Source organism: Globicephala melas, chromosome 2, assembly GCF_963455315.2.
Source record: "Globicephala melas chromosome 2, mGloMel1.2, whole genome shotgun sequence".
Classification (NCBI taxonomy): Eukaryota; Metazoa; Chordata; class Mammalia; order Artiodactyla; family Delphinidae; genus Globicephala; species Globicephala melas.
In genome coordinates, this window is record NC_083315.2 from 114,443,607 (window position 1) to 114,462,677 (window position 19,071).

A 19,071-nucleotide genomic window follows, 5' to 3' on the forward strand; every position below is an offset into this window, starting at 1 on the left:
ACAACACAGCAAAACTAGAAGTGGGGAGATTCCTGCTGAAAAGGTCACGGCCAACAGCTCCCAAAGGCTGCACACCAGCACCAGAGTCCCAACTCTGCATTTGCTCCATTTCAAACTGGGCCTCAAGGAGACCCAGGTGACAGAGACATTTGACTAGAGAGGTGGGGAAAGGGCCACCTGCAATCCCAGGCTTCCATCCCTGATTCAAGTGCCAGGGACTTCAACTCTTCAGCAAAGAGCCTCTCTCAATTCTCAATCCACAGCTGAGTACTTTACAGCCTCAGTTTTCTCTTCTGTAAAATGATATAATCATAGGGTCCATCTCAAAGAAATGCAATGAGAATTAAATGACATAAAACATTTAAAGTGCAGAAAAGAACAGTATTACTGTCTCTCAGCAGGAACTGGTGAGCTCTTTCAGAATGGCTCTTAAATGCTTCCAAGTTTTGAAAGCACACTGACCTTCCAAAATATGACTTCCTGAGAACATTTTCACCCAAGTAATGGGGTCAGCAAGGCAGAAGCCAGGTAAAAAAACCCTCCCTCCTCAGCCAGAGCTGAGCAGGTGTGGCCTTGGGTAACCTGCAAAACCGAATTTGCGGTTCAGCCTGTGAGCCAAATTCCTGCTTCTTTCCGGGTGAAGAGGTTCCTTCCTGGGCCCTCCGCTGCTTATTTGCCCAAGACGAACGCACACAGGCTGCGAACTTTCCTCATGGGGGTCCCTGGCCTTCAGGACAAGGGCTGCCCTGCCTCAAGCCTTCTCTTGCTGGAGAAGATGGCATCGGACAGCAAGCTGCTTCTGACCCTGCCATGAACCAAAACCGCCTCCTGGAGCTCTGAGGGGAACCTGGACTCGGGTGGGTTCCCACTCCCCTCTCCTCCTGGGGCCTGCAGAGACCTCAAGAGCCCTAGTGCTCTGGTTCAGCTGGGCTGCACCACCCTGCTCCCACCCCTGCAGCACGGAGCTGTGAGGCCCCTGGCCTGCCCCCGAGCGTGCCCTCCCCCAGGATCTTCAGCCGGGGTGTCCTGGGGACCAGGGCGGGGTCAGTGGAGGGGAGCCAGACGGCAGGTGCCGCGCCCAGGGAGCGTGAGTCAAGGCTAGCTGGGAGGGAGGGGCAGACGTGGAGGAGCCCTGGGGCAGCAGAAAGGGGTGGAGAGATGGAAACCTGCGCTGCCCAGTTCCTCTCTGTAGCTCTGGGCCCAGTCGGGGACCCTGAAGAAAGTCGCTCTGACAGAATGTCCAGAGCTCTTCCACCTTCTCTTTATATCCTTGTTGGAAAACTGTGGCCTCTTGAAGCCCACCTGTGCCGGAGAATTTTGCAACTTGCCAGTGGCTTTTGTCACCTGTGGAAAACTACACAGGTCAACTAACAAACCAGCTTGCCTATCAGGAGGTTGGAGCCAGGAAGACTGCAGGCCTGGGGTGGGGAAATCCTATCTTGCATGGCTTCCTTCCTTCCTCCCTCTGACTGGGTCACCCAGGGATGGGGAGGCCTTCCTGGACCTGGCACCCAGGCTGCTGGGCTCCCAGCCACGTGTCCAGAGGACACCCTTCCTGCCACCTGGGTCCTTCTCATCTTCCTGGGACACAGGGAATGTGAGGCGCCAGCTCTGGAGACTAAGTGGGAAACACCTGCATCTCCAGGGCCTCGAAACAGCCTGCTCTAGCCTGGCTTTCTGGGAGAAGCTGGGGGAGAACACTGGTTAGGAGCCTTCCAGTCTGGCTTCGTACCACATCAAGTATGTCCTGCTGGCGGGGCTCTTCCCAGCAAGGACTAAACAAGAGGCTCTATGTGAAGGCGCCAGCACACAGCAGGTGCCCACGGACATTCTTCCTCGAGGCCCCGGGCCCAGCAAAGGCTTATATTCATCAGTATCAATCCAACCGGAGAGTGTCTGCACCTGAGCTTTAATAGTGACTTAAATTTAAAATCTGGATATGCTTGTGGAATGCTGCTTGATTTGTTTAAACAAACGCGGCCCATTTTCTCCGACTCTCAGCCGATTTTGGAGGGTTGTGGGACCTCCTTTATATGCAGAAAGCAGGTCTGTCTTCTTTCGTTTCCTAATGGTCTCCCCATCCCTACCCAATAAACACACCAACCAAGCCCATAGTCAGGCCAGTTCCCAAGGTGCAAGAATAAAGAGAAAGTTCAGAGACCGAGTCTCCACCCCCCTCCCCTGACGTTAGTCAGCTGCCGTTGCCCCCAGCGTCTGCCCTGCCAACCGTCATGCAGTCAGGGCCTGCATGGAGCTGGTGCCTGGTGCCTCTCCCCCGGGTGCAGCTCAGGTGCAGGAGCGCTGTGGGAATTTTCCATCTGACTCTGCAGCCTGCCTGGCTCCTCCTCAGATCATTATCCTGCCACCGACAAGCTTGCTGGGCTGGGCAAGCTTTCCTGCAGGTCAGCGCGGGCAGTAGCACCCCTGCCTGGACGTGCTCAGGCCGGGCTTCCCCTCTGCAGCTCGAAAGGACAGAGGAGGGAGTCAGGGCCCCAGATACCCCTCAGCCCAACCTCAGGCCAAGGCCTTGTTTTCGCCGGCTGCCTGCAGCCTCAGATTCTGCCTCTGCCCAGGCCTGTTTCCTCCTGGCCTCCTGCTCTCCTGTTTCCTTCAGCTTTCCCTCTGGGCGGCTCCCAGCTCTTCCAAAAACCCCCTCCAGGAAATTTGCTTGTTGCCACAAAATAATGCAAATGTGCTCCTGTGGCTGCCCGCTGAGCACAGCGGTCTCTGTCTCCCAGAGACCCGGGGAGGAAGGAACAGCACCCCTCGGTGCCCCCTCTCCAGCTGACAACAACAGGCCGCAGCCGCAGCAGGGCCTCGGGGCCAGACAAAGCCTTGGCACGTTGTCTAAGGGAACCAAGTTCAACCCAGAGAAAGGCCACACAAGACCCTCAGACACTCCCAGGCCCTTTTTTTTTTCTGTTTAATATATAAAAATGGTTTGGATAAAGTTTGTGTTTGTGTTTAGCATTTGTTTATCTCTGTTTATCTAATTCAAACTCCTTGTCCTGTCTGGAGCAGAAAGGGAGGACACAAGGACAAACACCTCCAAGGCCCACAGTCCTGGGGAGTGATGAATGCGGGGACAGAGGAGGGCAGCTGATCCTGTCTGTACAGCGTCTGGGAGCTGGGCCCTGACCTACGTCCCGCGGTCACAGCGGCCTGATGCCCTGCACCCCCAGTGGCATAGGGCAGGAGGCCGGGGTGAGGGCTGCCACCTCCAGAGGAGAATGGGGTGGGGTAGGGCAGCGTGAAGTGTCCGAGGCAGAATGCAGTGACGACAAAAACCTCTCAGCTCTTCCCACCCCTCTCCTCACCATCACGCAGGGTCCTGGGGCTGAGGGGCTGAGGAGAATGTGACCCGTCCCGGCTCTCCTCTTGTCTTGCAGCCGCTGCCTCCATGATGGGGCCATGATTGCCCAGGAGAGGAATGGAGGCTCAGAGGGACTACCGAAGTCACACAAGTGGTAGGTGGTGATTCAAAGCCAGGTGTGTTTGGAATTCAATGGCCGTGGGGTCTTTCCCATTTATGGGGCTGCTGTCAACCAGAATACACAGCCCTCACCTTGTGAAAGCCGGTACCTCCACATTCTCTCTCAGCTCCGAACTCCAAGTCCCATAACATCTTTGCACCTATAAATGGGAGCCCAGAGACTCCCTTGAGGCCCCTAGAAACCACAGGTATTTGAAAGCTCAGCTTTCTGGATTGGCCTGGGACTGACTGGATAAGAATAATAGAGCCGTGGGGTCCAGTGTTTAAGACTCAGGGCTCTCACTGCCGAGGCCCTGGGTTCGATCCCTTGTCGGAGAACTAAGATGCCACAAGCCGCACGTCGTGGCCAAAAACATTAAAAAAAAGAATAAAAAAGAATAATAGAGCAGGTGAAGCTGTCCTGTTTTCACATTAAGCCTCCAAATTAGGACACAGACCAAATGAGGTATAAGGCCTAATAAGAAGGCAAGCCGAAGTAACTTTGCCTTGTGAGTGCAAGGGAGAACTGGCCTCATTTTGGGTGGTATTATCCAGCTGCATTTGTTCATGTGGCCCATTATGTGGCTCTCACCAGCCAGAGAGCAGGGAAGGATTTAGGGCTCTGGGACTGAGCACGTAGGCCTGTCTCCCTTCAGAAGTGCGGTCCCTCCTCTCTCCCCACAGCAGCTCTTAGGGGACGGAAGGCTACAGGCCAGGGCTAGGACTAGGGCTGGAAAGGGGAGGGAATTATCAGGGCAAAATCTCTGTCTCCCACAAAGGATGCTGAGATACTGGTGCAGTTTGGCAAGTCCTAACACAGGCCTCGTCTGCCCAGCCCCTCAGTGAGGGCCTTGGGGAAGCCCCACAGAAGGGACACTGCACCCCAGTGGGCTTCAGGTCACGACCTAGGAGACAGACCACAGGAGGGGATGAATCGTAATTGAGGCCTGAAAGCTTGTGAAAGGAGGCGCATCTGCCCCCAGACAAGAGCTGTGCACCTCTGACCCTGGAGAGGGTGGCTGGTTGAAGGCAACATCCTTGACCTTCCCGAGGTCCCCCTTGGGACCGCTCCATCCTCTTCCGACTTTTCTCACCACCTTTGCTGCTCACCCCTGCTTGCCGTCTCTGTGGCCTAATATGGGGGTGGGCAGAGGCGTTAAGCTTCGGATAAAGGTTCTCAGCAGCTGTGCGCCCTCCCTGTTGCCTGGTGGTTTCAAGCCTTTCTTCTGGAATGTTCAGCTTTGTCCTGACAACATCTCCATCAGCTGTGAGCGCCGAGAGGCCCAGGACTTACGTGTAGGCAAAATGCATTTCAGCCTTGGCTTCTCAGACCGGAAGGAACCACAAATCCTCATGTGTGCTTTGTTTGGGCTTTTTTCCTGGTGGAAATAAAACATTACTGAGAGTATGGGGGAGGGGGGCTCTCGAGACTAGCTTAGCCTTTGTTTGTCTGTTGGAGCACAGATGGAGCTGGTGAGGATCCCAGGGAGAAGATGAGCCCCTTCTGAGACCTGGTGGCAGAGTGGGGTGTGGAACTGATATGGATCAAAGGAAAAGTCCTGCGCTCTCAGGAGCTGCCAGACCCACAGCAAGCCACCGGATCCCAGCCTCCTCCTGGCTGCCATGCCATGTAGGCCCAGCTTCCAGGGCTCTGGACCCACCGCTGCCTGCAGCAGAATCGCCTGGGTGCTTGTTAAAATCACACGATCCTGGTTCCAGCCCTAGATGTTCTAGGAGACGAAGAAGGACAGGGAGTGTGGCTAACAGGCCCCTCTGCCCCAGATGACTGACTCTTGTCCCTCAATTTAGGAACCATTTCCTTGTGTGCTCAGGCCGAGCCAGACTGGGGGCGGCTCCGTACGGAGAGTCCATTTCCTCTTCCCCAGCAGCTCCCCGCCCCTGGATGTCTGTGTTCACGACCAGATATTCAGGAAAAGCAGCATTTCTCGTGGAGCTCTCCTCAGAGGAACGAGTGGCCAGGCCTGAGAAGCAGCCTGTCCTCGCAGGGGCCCCTCTCCAGAGACTTCCACGCTCATAGCCCTGCCTGGACCCTGCCCCGCGGGCCTCTGGCCAGGTTGACGGCATGGGAAAGCCCCGTGAGAGCCGCAGAGGGCTGGGCACGCGTTCCCCCCCTCCCCCGGCGGTGCCCTTCTGCTGCGCCCCACCCCATTGCACCCACCTCCTCCTACACTTCGAGCCAGGAGGCCTCTCCCTCTGGCCAGGCCGCAAAATTTGGATCCATCTTTCAAAACTGGCCTTAGCTCCCTCACCTTTTCTTTTTTTAGCTTTAAAAAAAAATTTTTTTTTAATTAATTAATTTATTTTTGTCTGTGTTGGGTCTTCATTTCTGCACGAGGGCTTTCTCTAGTTGTGGCGAGCGGGGGCCACTCTTCATCGCGGTGTGCAGGCCTCTCACTGTCGCGGCCTCTCTTGTTGCGCGGAGCACAGGCTCCAGACGCGCAGGCTCAGTAGTTGTGGCTCACGGGTCCAGTTGCTCCGCGGCATGTGGGATCTTCCCAGACCAGGGCTCGAACCCGTGTCCCCTGCATTAGCAGGAGGACTCTCAACCACTGCGCCACCAGGGAAGCCCTCCCTCACCTTTTCTATGAATCCTCGTGCTACCCTGACGGAGCACTGATGTCCCCTTCCTGTGGCGAGGTGGCACGTCCCTCCTGTCCCTCACGCCCAGGGCCTCCCGCCAGCCCTGCAGGCCTCACCTCTGGAAGCAGCCGCAGCTGGGAGTAGGTGTGCAGGGAAGGGGGTTCTTAATTGGGCTTGTGGTCTGGAGGTGGTTCAAGGCTTGTTTTTCCTCTGACAGGATTTGGGTGGGTTTTCTATTATTTCATTTCAGAGGTGAAGCAAGGCCAGCTCAGTCGGCCCACTGCTCTCAACTTTGCCTATTTCCTCCGTGATGCTTATTGCCATCTGCAGTTATTCTGCTTGCTTTCTTGGTTTTCTGATTTGTCTAGAATGTGAGTGAGCACAGGGCGTATTTGCTTCCCTACTGAGTCTTCAGACATGATGGTGAGTGAGACCCAGGACGTGTTCACTAAATGTTTACTGACTGAGTGAATAGGGCTTCGAGATTAGTGTTTGTAAATCTAAACATGCTTGTGAATTGTGTAAGGATAGGTGTGACATAAAATCATTGGTCCTGCCCCAGTGGACTCAGTTGACAGGTAATTTAGCCTCATGGTCTACATTTTTCAGGTCAAATGCAGGTACCACACTGACTTCTGAATCTCACTTTCACAGGCTCACCCCTCATTCCAATTCTGTGTGACTCAAGCCACTCGGGATGAAATATGATTGGTTTGGATGTGACCTGCCACAGTGGCAGAGGCTCGTACCCAGGCAGGGGAGGACGTGGAAGCAAACAGCCTGGGGAATAGGCGAGGGGTCTGGGCTTCCTCAGCCAGGACCCTCAGACTACTCTGCCAGCCTGCCACTCACCTCCTGGGCTGAGAGCTCACCCCTGGAGCCTGAGGCGCTGATCGCCAGGCCAGATGTGCAGTCCTGAAAGTGTCACCCTAGCCTCAGGGGAAGGGCTCCCAGGCCAGCAGCTGCCCCAGTGCCTAGGGCTCCTCTCTGATGCTCAACCCCCCTCTGACCCTGGCCTGTGGGCACCAGGTACCGGCCTGCATAGGGCCCTTGTGGGCTTCGGATAAAGGTGACCCATTGTCTGGATGGTCACAGCCAGCACGGGCTGGATCAGTCCGCACCTGCACGGCTGTACACAGCAGCCCTGACCCCAGGAAAGTCCCCAAGATTGGCAGGAAGAGGAAAGGCGGACAGTACATTCTCCATCAGGCCCCTTCTCTGGGCCTTCCCCAAGCATTCCATCCTATCGTGCTCCACCATATGCCAGCCGGCTGGATCTAGGGCCCCCCACCCCGCAGGAGGACCCTGCGCCTGGGACCCTGGAGAGGGCTGGACCTGCCCCACGGCCACGGATTCTAAGTGAGATTCCTAGCTGGAGTCAGCGACTGGTCGGGCTGCCCCACCTGGCCCCCCTTCAAGGCCTGGCTCGGGCTCCTGCCCGCACCTCCCCGCCCTCTGTCCCCACACCTCCCTGCAGTGTTTACCACACAGGAGGCCAGGCGAGCCAGCGAGCTGGGAAACTCCCAGCCATCTCCAAGCCACTGCCGCCAGCTGAGTATAATTAGCCCCACCGCTCCCAGAGCGGCGACACTGTGTGCTTGCCAAGGCCCTGCCTTCTACAGCTTGGCCGCGACTCAGGGCAGGCGAGCCTCCCAGCCTCCCTTCACCCGGGGGGGTGGGGGGGAACAGTCAGAGCCGCGAACAGAAGAGGGAAACAGAGCCCAGATGGGGAGGCCTGAGCTCGGGGCTGGTCCCAGAGCTCAGGGGAGGCCTTGGAGTGGCTGTCTCTCGAGTCACCCCCTTGTCCCTAGACCCCTAAGCCCTCAGCCATCCTGGGCCCTGTGCAGGGGTGGGCAGCTGCCCTCGCTGGCCACGGCTTTCTACAGCAGAAGCCTCCGGGGCTGTCGGGGGCTGGCCACAGGGGCCTCAGCTGTCCCAGCTGGGGTGTTTCAAGTGGTTTTGCTTTTGAGGAGCCTGTCCCCAGGTCTTCAAGGCCCTCTCCTGCCCCATGCATGTCCCAAGGCTTCCACTGGCCACAGCCCCATTTCCCACTGCACCCCTGGCTCCCACCTCCTTGCTGCTGGTCCTGGGCTCCTGTGGCTGAGGAGAGCTGGACGGATGTTGGCAGATGCACGGCCCTTGCCCCTAGAGTGATTCCAGGCTCTGTCGAAACTCTGGAAGGTGGGCAGAGCCAGGGGTTTCTCTGAGGCCCAAGCCTCTAGCAACAACCTGTCACTCCCCAGCAATGACCCAAGCCTCTAGAGGCCCCCAATGTACACCGTCTCCTCGCGCGTCCCCCAAGGACCCTGCCCTACTTAGAGAAACACTGGCCCCTCGCTTGTGACTTCAGGGCTGATGCAGAAAGGAAGAGGAGCAAACCCTTCTCGCTGCCGGGGCAGCTGGGGGCGGTCACGGGGTCCATCTTGGTTCCGGCTTGGTTCTCCCCTAACCCACAGCCAGGGCACCACAACCCACCCAGGCAGAATTTTCAGGTAGGAGGTAGGAGCAACCACCACCATTTTCTTTCTCCTCCCCAGCCATCCAGACTGAAAGCAAAGGCCCCTTGGAGGGTCAGAGCTTTGGGTACTCTTGACCCCGTGTCTTATAAACCCTTAACACAATGGTCTTTCCTGCAAGCGTTCATTTAGGAACTTTAGTGCTAGAAATCTAGGTAGTTCTCACAGTTCACAAATGTCTCTGTTATAGTCCCCGAACAAGCCAAGCTACGTCCCACCTCAGGGCCTTTGCCCTCTCTGTTCCCCCTGCCTGGATGACTTTCCCTAGCTTCTTACACGGCGGATGCCTCCGTCTCCTTCAAGTGAAATAGTAATTCCTTGACCATGATTTCTAAGGACTCCCTGCACGCTTTTCATTTCTGTCATTGCGCACACCACCATTTCAAATTATCTTAGATATTTGTTTACCATGTATCTTCTACCACAGGAATGTGAGTTCCAGAAGGGCAGAGACCTCTTCTGTTCTGCTCACTGAGATTTCTGCTGAGGCTGCCTCAGGCAAGGGCTCGACCCCTGGGCCTTCCTTCTCTTACCAAGGCCTAAGGAGCAGCCTGATGCTCACAGGTATCATAAATCATCCACGTGATGCTGGAAGGGGCTGCTGACCACTTGATCTACATTCTTGCTGATAAAGATCCCATCTGCCCAGCACTGGCCTTGCAGCCAAGAAACAGAAGTGTCTGGTGTGTGGTCCCTTGGCCTCTTTCCCAGCATGCCTTCCGTGTGCACAAGTGGGCGGGGCGGCCACTTCCTCTGTGGTTTGTCTTACTTCTCCCTGATGTCCAGTTTTATTTGAACTTTGACACTCAAGGCAGGACTGGAGAGGGCAAGGGAGAGATGATCGAGATGATCTAGAATCATCTCTAGGTGATTCCTAGTGCTGTCTCAGGCCCTGAGGATTCAGCACAGCAGGACAGTCGCAGGTGGTTGAGAAGTTATCCACGGGGTACCCTGAAAATACACTGATGGGTACAGAACCACGTCTGGACGGATGTTCTGGCCAGGGACTGCCTGCTTGGGAGAAGTCTTGGGACTGTAAGAAAGGGCTCAATTGCTCCCCATCTCAAGAGGGGCAGAACCTCACCCTGGAAACAGGACCAAGATCAGAGGAGGTGATGGTGCTGTGGCCTTGGTGTCCCCCATTCTGGGCACTGGGGAGACGTCGGCCTCAGACATGGGTGAGGCCTCAGATGGCCTCAGACGTGACCTGAGGGTGAATCGCAACCCGCCCCCCTCCCTCAGGAAGCAGGTGGCTTAACGGAAATGCAGAGAGAAAAGGCTTCCTCCCCACATCCTGACTTCCCTGGTACTGCCAAGGGGGCCGGCTTACCCCCTACCCCTCCCTCTCCCAGGCCCCCAACTTGGGCACCTGCCAGATCCTGCCAGTCCCCTTTCCACCTCTCAGGCTTCCTTGCCTCCCTTTCTAGGCCCTTCTAAAGATGCTGTCAGGAATTCCCTGGCGGTCCAGTGGTTAGGACTCTGCACTCTCACTGCCGAGGGCCTGGGTTCTATCCCTGGACAGGGAACTAAGATCCCACCAGCTGCATGGTGTGGCCAAAAATAAAAATTAAAAAAAAAACCCCAAAAATAAAGCCTCTGTCACCTCGAGCCCCCCAATAGTGACCCTGACACCAGTTCCTTCTCTAACCTCTCTTCATCCCTTTGTGAGATAAATCTTCCTTGCAGTCTGGTGGCGTCACATCACTTTTCTGCCTCTGTACTGCTTCTTGGGTAAAATCCTCTCTTCAGCCTCCGGTCAAAGCCTTTCCCGTGTAACCCAAACTGTCTTTCCAACCTCATCACCACTCTACCTAGGTCTATTTGTCCTTCAAATATATCAATCTTCCCTCCACTCATTCGTCCATTTATATTTACCATGAACAGGGATGAAAATCATCTTTCCTCTTGTGAAGTGGTGGGGCAGGGGGCAAGGAGGGGCCCACACACTCATCCACATGTGAGGTGGCCTTGGACTTTAAAAATTTGTTAAGTATTGACTGAGAAATTGGGTTTATTATATTTGTGTGTTTATAAAATAATATATTTTAAAACTTCAAAAATAAAATTATTTTAAAAGATAACATGTACATTCAAGCAAATAGAAAACTTGTTTATATTGGTTATCCCACTATTTTAAAATAATGAAAGAAAAATTATTCTTGGTACTTTCATCACTTTAATATTATTCCTGTACTTTAACTATATCTGTCTCTAAATACCATGCCACTGGTATTTTTCTGAAAAAATGCATTACTTTCAACATGGGCTTATAATTTTTCATAAAATTGCCTGCAATCCTCTTTAAATTTGCATTTTAAAGTTAAAAATTTGACATTTCAGACACTTTTCATCAACTCTTTTAATTGACCATAGTTTTTTTGAACGAGAATTTACCCTTTGTATAAGTGCCTGGTAAGCTCAGAGAGATTCTGGAAATAGTGGCTGTTCTAAATTCCTTTTTTTAAAAAAAAAAAAAAAATTTATTTATTTATTTTGGCTGTGCCGGGTCTTAGTTGCAGCACGCAGGATCATCGTTGCGGCATGCGAACTCTTAGTTGTGGCATGCATGAGGGATCTAGTTCCCCAACCAGGGATGGAACCCAGGCCCCCTGCATTGGGAACGTGGAGTCTTACCCACTGGACCGCCAGGGGAGTCCCACTGGCCTGAATTCTGATATTACAACTTGTAAATCTTTCACGGACTGATTTGCTACAGGAACACTTAGCAACTGGGAGGAGTGTAGCACTGAGAGACCAGCTGGGAGGAAGGTTTTCATTAGCTGTGAGCCCTTGGGCAGGGGCTTCCCCTCCAAGCTTTAGTTTTCCCCCTTTGTAAGGAGCAATGATTCCACCCAGCTGGCACGTGTGGTGAGGGCTTCATGACAGTGGACACAGCAGGCCCAGCACAGTGCTGACAGAGGTGCTCAGTGAATCGGTATTGCTGTTACTCCCAGATGCCGGCCTCACCCGGACACTCACTGCTGGTTCCGCCTCCTGCCCCCGAGAACAGCCCTGCTCCATTGCATCCTTCCTTGGTAGGAGCCAGGGAAAGCTTTAGGTCTCACACAGCAGGCTGTAATGAGTAACAGTCATTTCACGTGTACAGTGCTTACCCTGTGCCCGGCACCATTCTAAGCACTTTACGTCAATATTAACAAATTTAATTCTCATAGCAGCTTCTAGCATTGGTACGATTATTACCTCGTGATGCCCAGGTAGTAAATGACGTAGCTGGGCTACACGCCCAGGCAGGCTGGCTCCTCAGCTTGCAAGCTGTCTCCGAGATTGTCCCTTTGTCCCTCCAGATGCTCTCCCCATCCTTTTCCACCCGGTTCTGTGTCTGGAGGAGGCTGACCCCTGTGACCAATCCTGCCCGGGCCAGCGCCCTTGCCCTCTGGCTGCCTTTCAGTGTCGGCCAGTGGGGAGCCCAGGAGAGATCAAAGGGAGGGAGAAGAGAGACTTCTGTATTAATTCCCCTGATGCCTTCCCTGCACGGTCACCCACACTGGCTGTGACCCTGGAAGGAAGGTCACAGCCTCTGTCAGGCAGCCTCTTCCACCGATTCTCTCCTTGGTTCCAGTAATTCGTATGATCACCGAGCACCACTGCTATTGAGTCCAGGTGCTGCTCCAACCCCTGCGCTCTCCTTCCCCTGTTAAATCTTTGTAAATAGTTCCGCTGTCAGTGAACCAGCTACCACCTTGCACTGCCTCTCAGCCAGCCCTCCTGTAAGGCTTAGCTTGCCCTTGGGCCCTATCAGTTTGCTGCTTCTTTTATTTTTAATTTTTCTTCTTCTTCTTCTTTTTTTTTTTTTTTTTGGCCGCACCGTACAGCATGCAGGACCTTAGTCCCTGGACTGGGGATCGAACCAGTGTCCCCTGCAGTGGAAGTGGGGAGTCTTAACCGCTGGACCGCCAAGGAAGTTCCTTTCTTACTTATGTTTTGAAAAGATTTCTATGGTTACAAAAGGATGTACAGGGAAGTCTCCCTTCCTCTCTTTCTTGAACACTCCGTTCTCCCCACAGGCAACTAATGAAATGTTTGGGGTTTTTAAAATTGTGGTTAAATGTAATATAAAATTTACCATTGTAATCAGTTTTAAGTATGTACACTTAAAACTGCAGTTCTGTGGCATTAAGTGAATTCATATTATCACCACCATGCATCTTCAGAACTTTTTCATCTTCCCCATCTGAAACTCTGTACCCATTGTAAGGAAGGAAAATAATTTTTTCCTCTACGCTTCTAGGTTCTTGGCTGAGACAAACTCTTTTTTTTTTTTTTAATTAATTAATTTATTTATTTTTGGCTGCATTGGGTCATTGTTGCTGTGCGCAGGCTTTCTCTAGTTGCGGCGAGCGGGGTCTACTCTTTGTTGTGGCGCGTGGGCTTCTCTTGCTGCGGAGCATGGGCTCTAGGCTTGTGGGTTTCAGTGGCTGTGGCACGCAAGCTCAGTAGTTGTGGCTCGCGGGCTCTAGAGCAAGGCTCAGTAATTGCGCACATGGGCTTAGTTGCTCCATGGCATGTGGGATCTTCCCGGACCATAGCTCGAAACTGTGTCCCCTGCACTGGCAGGTGGGTTCTTAACCACTGCGCCACAAGGGAAGTCCTGAGACACCTCTTTAATGAAAGAGAGATTAACAGGAGAAAAACTACTTTAATTTAATTTTGTATGTACCAGGGCCCCAAAGATATGAGACCCAAAGAAATGACCAAAGTAGGCATAAAATCTCCAAGATGGGAGATTTTTTTTTTCCTGCTTCCAGAGGGACAAAGGAAGGTCAGAGTACCTGTCCTTCTTGTACCAGCTACTTCTTAAGTAACTTTAATTCAAAATAATCAATATGCCAAAGTATCATATTTGGGGGTAGCCTGCCCTGAACCCCATCACCATTAAACACAAACTTCCTAAAATGTTTTTTTGTGACTCCTTCCAGAGACATTTTATGCGTAGTCAAGCAAATAATATAAATAAAACCACAAATGATAGCTTATTTTATACACTGTCTGCATCTTGCTTTTTTCACTTAATAATATGTCTTGGATATTATTTCACATCAATACATGATGCAATTTCTCATCTTTCTGCTCAGCCTTCCCTTGTATGGATATTCCCTGTGGGTTTAGCCCTCCCCACACTGATGGAAACTGAGCGTGTTTTCAATCTTTTGCAGTGCCGATAGCTATGGTTTGCTTCTAACCTCCTGTTTCCTCTCCCAGTTCATGACCTTGCATCTCCTGCTCTGCTTCCCCATGGGGAAACCAACCACCACTGTGACTTAAGGGCCTTCCAGTCCTCTGGGCTTCCGGCTTGCTGTCCCCTCTCAGGAGACGACCTGATCCTTCACCCCTGGCTCTGCCGTGACGCCAGCACATGTCTCCTGGGCCCAGTACCCTCCCTGGTGGCCTGTGTTCCAGATGTGACAAACCAGGGACATAAGGTAATGGAAGAGGGCATGGATGGCCCCATGGCGTCCATGGGGGTGCCTTCCTGATGCAGGCTCCTGGGGAGTGCCCACACTGCACCTGCGGGGTTGGGGGGGCCTGGCTTGTGTCCATGTCCTCGGAGGCCAGGAGCTCAGCACTAGGTTTCCAAACTTTATTCAGTCCCAGCTGAATTTGCTGGCACCTACTTTGTGAGGCGAGGCTGCCCGATAGCCTATTTATCTTTCCATCCACACCCTATACTGTTTTTCCTCTCTAACACTGCCACCACTACCCCCACCTTCTAATTAAAAAAAAAGAGTTGTAGGGGACTTCCCTCATGGTCCAGTGGCTAAGACTCCACGCTCCCAATGCAAGGGGCCCGGGTCCCATTCCCGGTCAGGGAACTAGGTCCCACAGGCCGCAGCTAAGTGTTCACGGCATGTGAACAGCATGCGGCAGCAACTAAAGATTCCGCATGCCGCAACTAAAAAAAAAAGGTCCCACATGCTGCAACTAAAAGATCCCGCGTGCCACAACAAAGATCCCACGTGCTGCAACTAAGACCCTGCGCAGCCAAATAAATAAATATTTTTAAAAAAGACTTGTAGAAAAAAGAAGAAGAAAATGTAGAGAAAACCCTCCTCCCCTCCAAAAAATATATGACTCAAGATTTATGCTAGATGGATGGGGCAAGATCACTTACAATGACTAATGCTCTTCACAAAATGCTATGAATAATAGCGTGCGTGTCACCCATGGAGCTCTCACCACCCTGTGAGATAAGTACTGTATTTTTCACCACTTTACTGATGAAGAAAGAGACCCAGGGAGGTCAAGAGACCATCCAGTCAATTCCAGAGGTGGGGCTCCACTGATGCCTGTATTTCCCTGTGATTTGGGCCTTCAGCCCTAAGGCAAGCATGCTGGTGGATGGTGCCGCTCAGAGGTGCTACCGAGGGACTTCCCTGCTGGCCCAGTGGTTAAGACTCTGCACTTCCATTGCAAGGGCCACAGCTCTGATCCCTGGTTGGGGAACTAAGATCCTACATGTCGCGCGGCACAGCCAAAGAAAAAAAGAGATGCTACTGAGGAGAGGATTAATTAACATAGAAGATCTACAGGCAGCAAGGCCTCGGCCTCGGTGGGTAACCGGCATTGAGGTCGCATCAGGGAGCCAGCAAAACTAGGTCAGGTTGCAGCTGAGCTCATGGAGGATGCTGGAGGGGACAAGCAGAAATGGCAGGAGGACTGGAGACCAACTGAGGACGTGTTTGCACTGTCCTGAGAGCTGGCCCTGCCCGGGAAAGAGAAAGAGGGGCAGGGAGAGGGGGTCCTGGGTGGGGAGGACCCTCTCGTGTGCAGGTGGCTGGATTTTATTGCAATCTCCACTTTCAGGAAATGTGGGACCTTGCAGAAAGGACCTTGTCCCTTATGACCAGAAGGATTATAGATGGAGCTTTGATTTGGCTGGAGGCAAAGTAAAGGTGGTGCCAGGGGTGCGGTAGGGATGAGATGAAAGCCCTATGAGGAGTGAAGTCAATTGTGTTCAGTGAAGCTTGGTGCCTGGTACCTTCCCTAAAGCTCCGCCCCTACAGCTGCCCTTCCTGAAGACCCCAGGTCTGAGGTCACTTTACACTGTCCAGCCCCCTGGCCTGAAGAAACCCCAACATAGCAGGGATGGAGGCTGGGGAGACAAACGAGTGGGGAGGCCTTATCCGCAGATAGAGCTCTCTGGAGAAAACCTGTTTCCCCTGGTTCCTTGGAGCTCAGCTGAGGAAAGCCTTTAGGAGAAAGCCATTTGGGGGACACCCTAAGTACCCCCCTCACTGGTGCCCCACCCATCCGGCCTTTTTGGAGAACCCCCAGGACAACAACAGCCTGGCCTGTTACAACCGTGCTTCAGCGCCGCGCACCTGACCAAGTGCCCAGATGTGTGAGGCCCATGGGGCGGGATGACACCAAGGAGAGTAAGACGGGCCACCCCCGCCCACAAAGGGCTTCCAGAGAAGGGGCATCGCCAGCACACGGACCCCAGAAACCCCGACTGTGTCAGCTGGGGGCTTGAGAGGATACGGGTCTGGTGAAGCCAGCGTTGCAGCTCTGGGCAGTGCACAGGGTTTTGGGCAGTGCACAGGGTTTAACACCCATCTGCTTTCTACCTGGGAGTTCCTGATGAGCTTTGGCCTCTCCTCTCCCCGGGAGCCACGCGCGCGCGCACACACACACACACACACACACACACATTTCTTGCCATTCTGTGTGCACTGCCTGCCTCAGGGAAGGGATGTGACGACAGAGGAGAAAAATCTATAAAAAGTCTTCCTGATCTCTGAAGTCCAGAATTCCAACTCCTCAGAGGAATGGAAGGCACAGGGATAGATCTGGGGAGCTGTCTGAGGAGGAATAGTGAGGCTTGTCAGAGTCCCTGGGTTTGGGAGCAGAGTTGGGGGGTCGTGAGATGTATGTAGATGTTGGTGGGATCCTGAGGAAGGGGCACTGACCCTGTTTTCTGGGATGAGCCAAGAGGAGGTGGCAAAGGTTCAGGTTAGGAAGGCCAAGTGGGGCGTCAGGCAGGTGGGCCTCTGCACCCCTGCGGGTGGTGGAGGAGTCCTGTGCACTCCGCCTGCGCTGCAGGGCTGGGGAGGAGTGCACAGCCTCGGAAGGGCCTTGCGGACAAGAAGCTATCAGCAGGCAATTCCAGTGGATGCCAGATGGACAGCGGGCCTGGAGGATCCAGTGAGCTCCTCCCCCTGAGTAAGCCCACCTGGACTCAGGACCACCCCAGGAAGCTTGAGGGGATGAGGGGGCCAGCCAGTCTCTGGATTGCCACGATGAAGTGTCTGCCACCTCAGGGGAATGGGGACTGAAATGTAGAACTGAAGAGGAAGTACAACAATCAATCCTTGCCCAGATGTGTGTAGTGAAATTCTAACCTGCTAAAAGACAGAAAACCCAGAATCTAAGGGCAACCTATATATAATAAAAGCCTACAGACAAAAGATAAACAATAAACTGGGGGAAACTATCACCCATACATAACAAAAATATTAATTTCCTTCATCTATGAAGAACTCCTATAAACAAATAGGATAGTTCATAAAGGGTATAAATAGGCAGTTTACAGAAAAAGAAATACAAATGACTTCTTAACATTTGCAACATATTCCTAAGTCATAATTAGAGAAATGCAAATTAGGATTATAATGAGATACCACTTTTCACCTATCAGATGGGAGAAGGTTTATAAGCTTAACAAAGCCTGATGCAAGTGAGAGAGAGGACAGGGAGACAGCCTCTCTCCATGATTCTTGATGGGAGGGTAAATTGGCACGGCAAATCTATCAAAATTCAAGTACACGTTTCTTTTGTTTGACCCTGCAGTTACAGTTCTAGGAATTTACCTTGCACGTACATCTTCACATGTCCAAAAGGATGTTTGTTCAAGGTTGTTCACAGTAGCGTTGTTTGTAGTGGCAAAAAAGTGGAAACAACCCAAATGTCTATTAATGGGGGACTAGATAAATAAACAAATTATGACACATCAAGGAAATACTAAGAGACCATTCAAAATGAAAAAGATCTGTGTATGCTGACATGGAAAATTCTTGGAGATACATTGTTAAAAAAAGGCCAGGTGCAGAATACTATGTATAGTTGTCTTCCAGTTGCATTAAAAAAAAAAAGAATCTATATGCAGATATATGCATGTTTATGCAGAGACGTTTCTGAAGAGGCACAGAGGTTAAACGAATATCCATATATTCTCATGGGATAATTTTGTGCTGTTTGAATCGTTTAGTGTCTGTGGATGTTTTATTTTTATAACAGCATTATGAGGTAAAGGGGCGGGTAGGAGCAAAGGGGCAGTGGGAAGAAAGCAGAGAAAGCCCTTCTGCTGGATGAGGGCCGAGTGGGCGGCGGGTCTGCGCATAGGGAATTATTGTTTCCCACATGGATGGCCTCAGACTTCAGGGACCGGGACTGAGTCACAACTGTGACAAAAGTCTACAACCTTCCTAAGGCAGGCATTGCTGACGTGTTCCAGAAGTTTGTCCTTGAGAAAGGAGCCCTGGAGTGGCTCCAGGCAGGGCTGGGAAGGACTGATAAGAATTCTTAGCAGAATCTACCTAAGCTCAAAGGTGAGATCAGCAAAGAGTTTTGTTTTTCTTTTTGGCTGCGCCGTGCGGCATATGGGATCTTAGTTCCCTGACCAGGAATCAAACCTGGCCTTTGGCAATGAAATCTCGGACTCCTAACCACTGGACCGCCAGGGAATTCCCAGCAAAGAGTTTTAAAGAGTCATTTTAGATTATTATTGGGAAGAGTGCAATTGCTTGCACAAGATAAAAGAAATCCAAAGCCTAGTAATCGATGAGCAATGAGGGAACTAGAAACATAAATTCAAGCAAAGTCAATTCAAATTCAAACAGGGAGAGCTCACTCTCCATCCATCAGATTAGTAAAAATGTTAAGGATTGCTACTATTCAGTAGCATTGGTGGGGATGTGGAAAAACAGGGGCTCTCAAACACCCCGGGGGGGGCAGTGAAAATCACCCCAATCTTTCTGGAGAACAATTAGGCAGTAGCAACAAGTTAAATGAGGAGTCACCCTGATCTAGAAATTCCACTTCTGGGACTCTGCCCTCTGCCATTCTCACAAAGGCATATACAAGGATGTTCAACCCACCATGGTTTTTCAAGCAAAATGTTAGAAACAACCTAAATGGCTATCAGTCAGAGACCAGATAAATAATTTATGGTACATCCACACCATGGAATCCTTAAAATCTTTGAAAGACTGAGGCAGATTTACATATACTGATGGGACATGGCCTCTAAGTCATATGGACAAGTGAAACTAACAAGTCAGAAGCATGGCACATATAGTGTAATTTATGTATTTAAAGTCTCTCCCAAATCCTAAGACCATATCATACATAGACACAAGTCTAGGGAATTCCCTGGTGGTCCAGTGGTTAGAACTCCAAGCTTCCACTGCAAGGGGCCCGGATTTGATCTCTGGTCAGGGAACTAAGATCCCACAAGCTGCACAG

The 19,071-nt window shown here is 52.0% G+C and overlaps 1 long non-coding RNA gene across 2 annotated transcripts in view; it reads left to right on the forward strand.

Moving 5' to 3' along the window:
* Positions 1-3,351: 3,351 nt before the first annotated feature.
* LOC115852218 (uncharacterized) overlaps positions 3,352-19,071 on the forward strand; it is a 39,375-nt gene continuing 23,655 nt past the window's right edge. For both annotated transcript variants that reach the window (XR_009563103.1, XR_009563104.1), the window contains exons 1-2: positions 3,352-3,467; positions 12,423-14,030. This is a non-coding gene — a long non-coding RNA (uncharacterized lncRNA). The remainder of the gene's footprint in view (positions 3,468-12,422; positions 14,031-19,071) is intronic.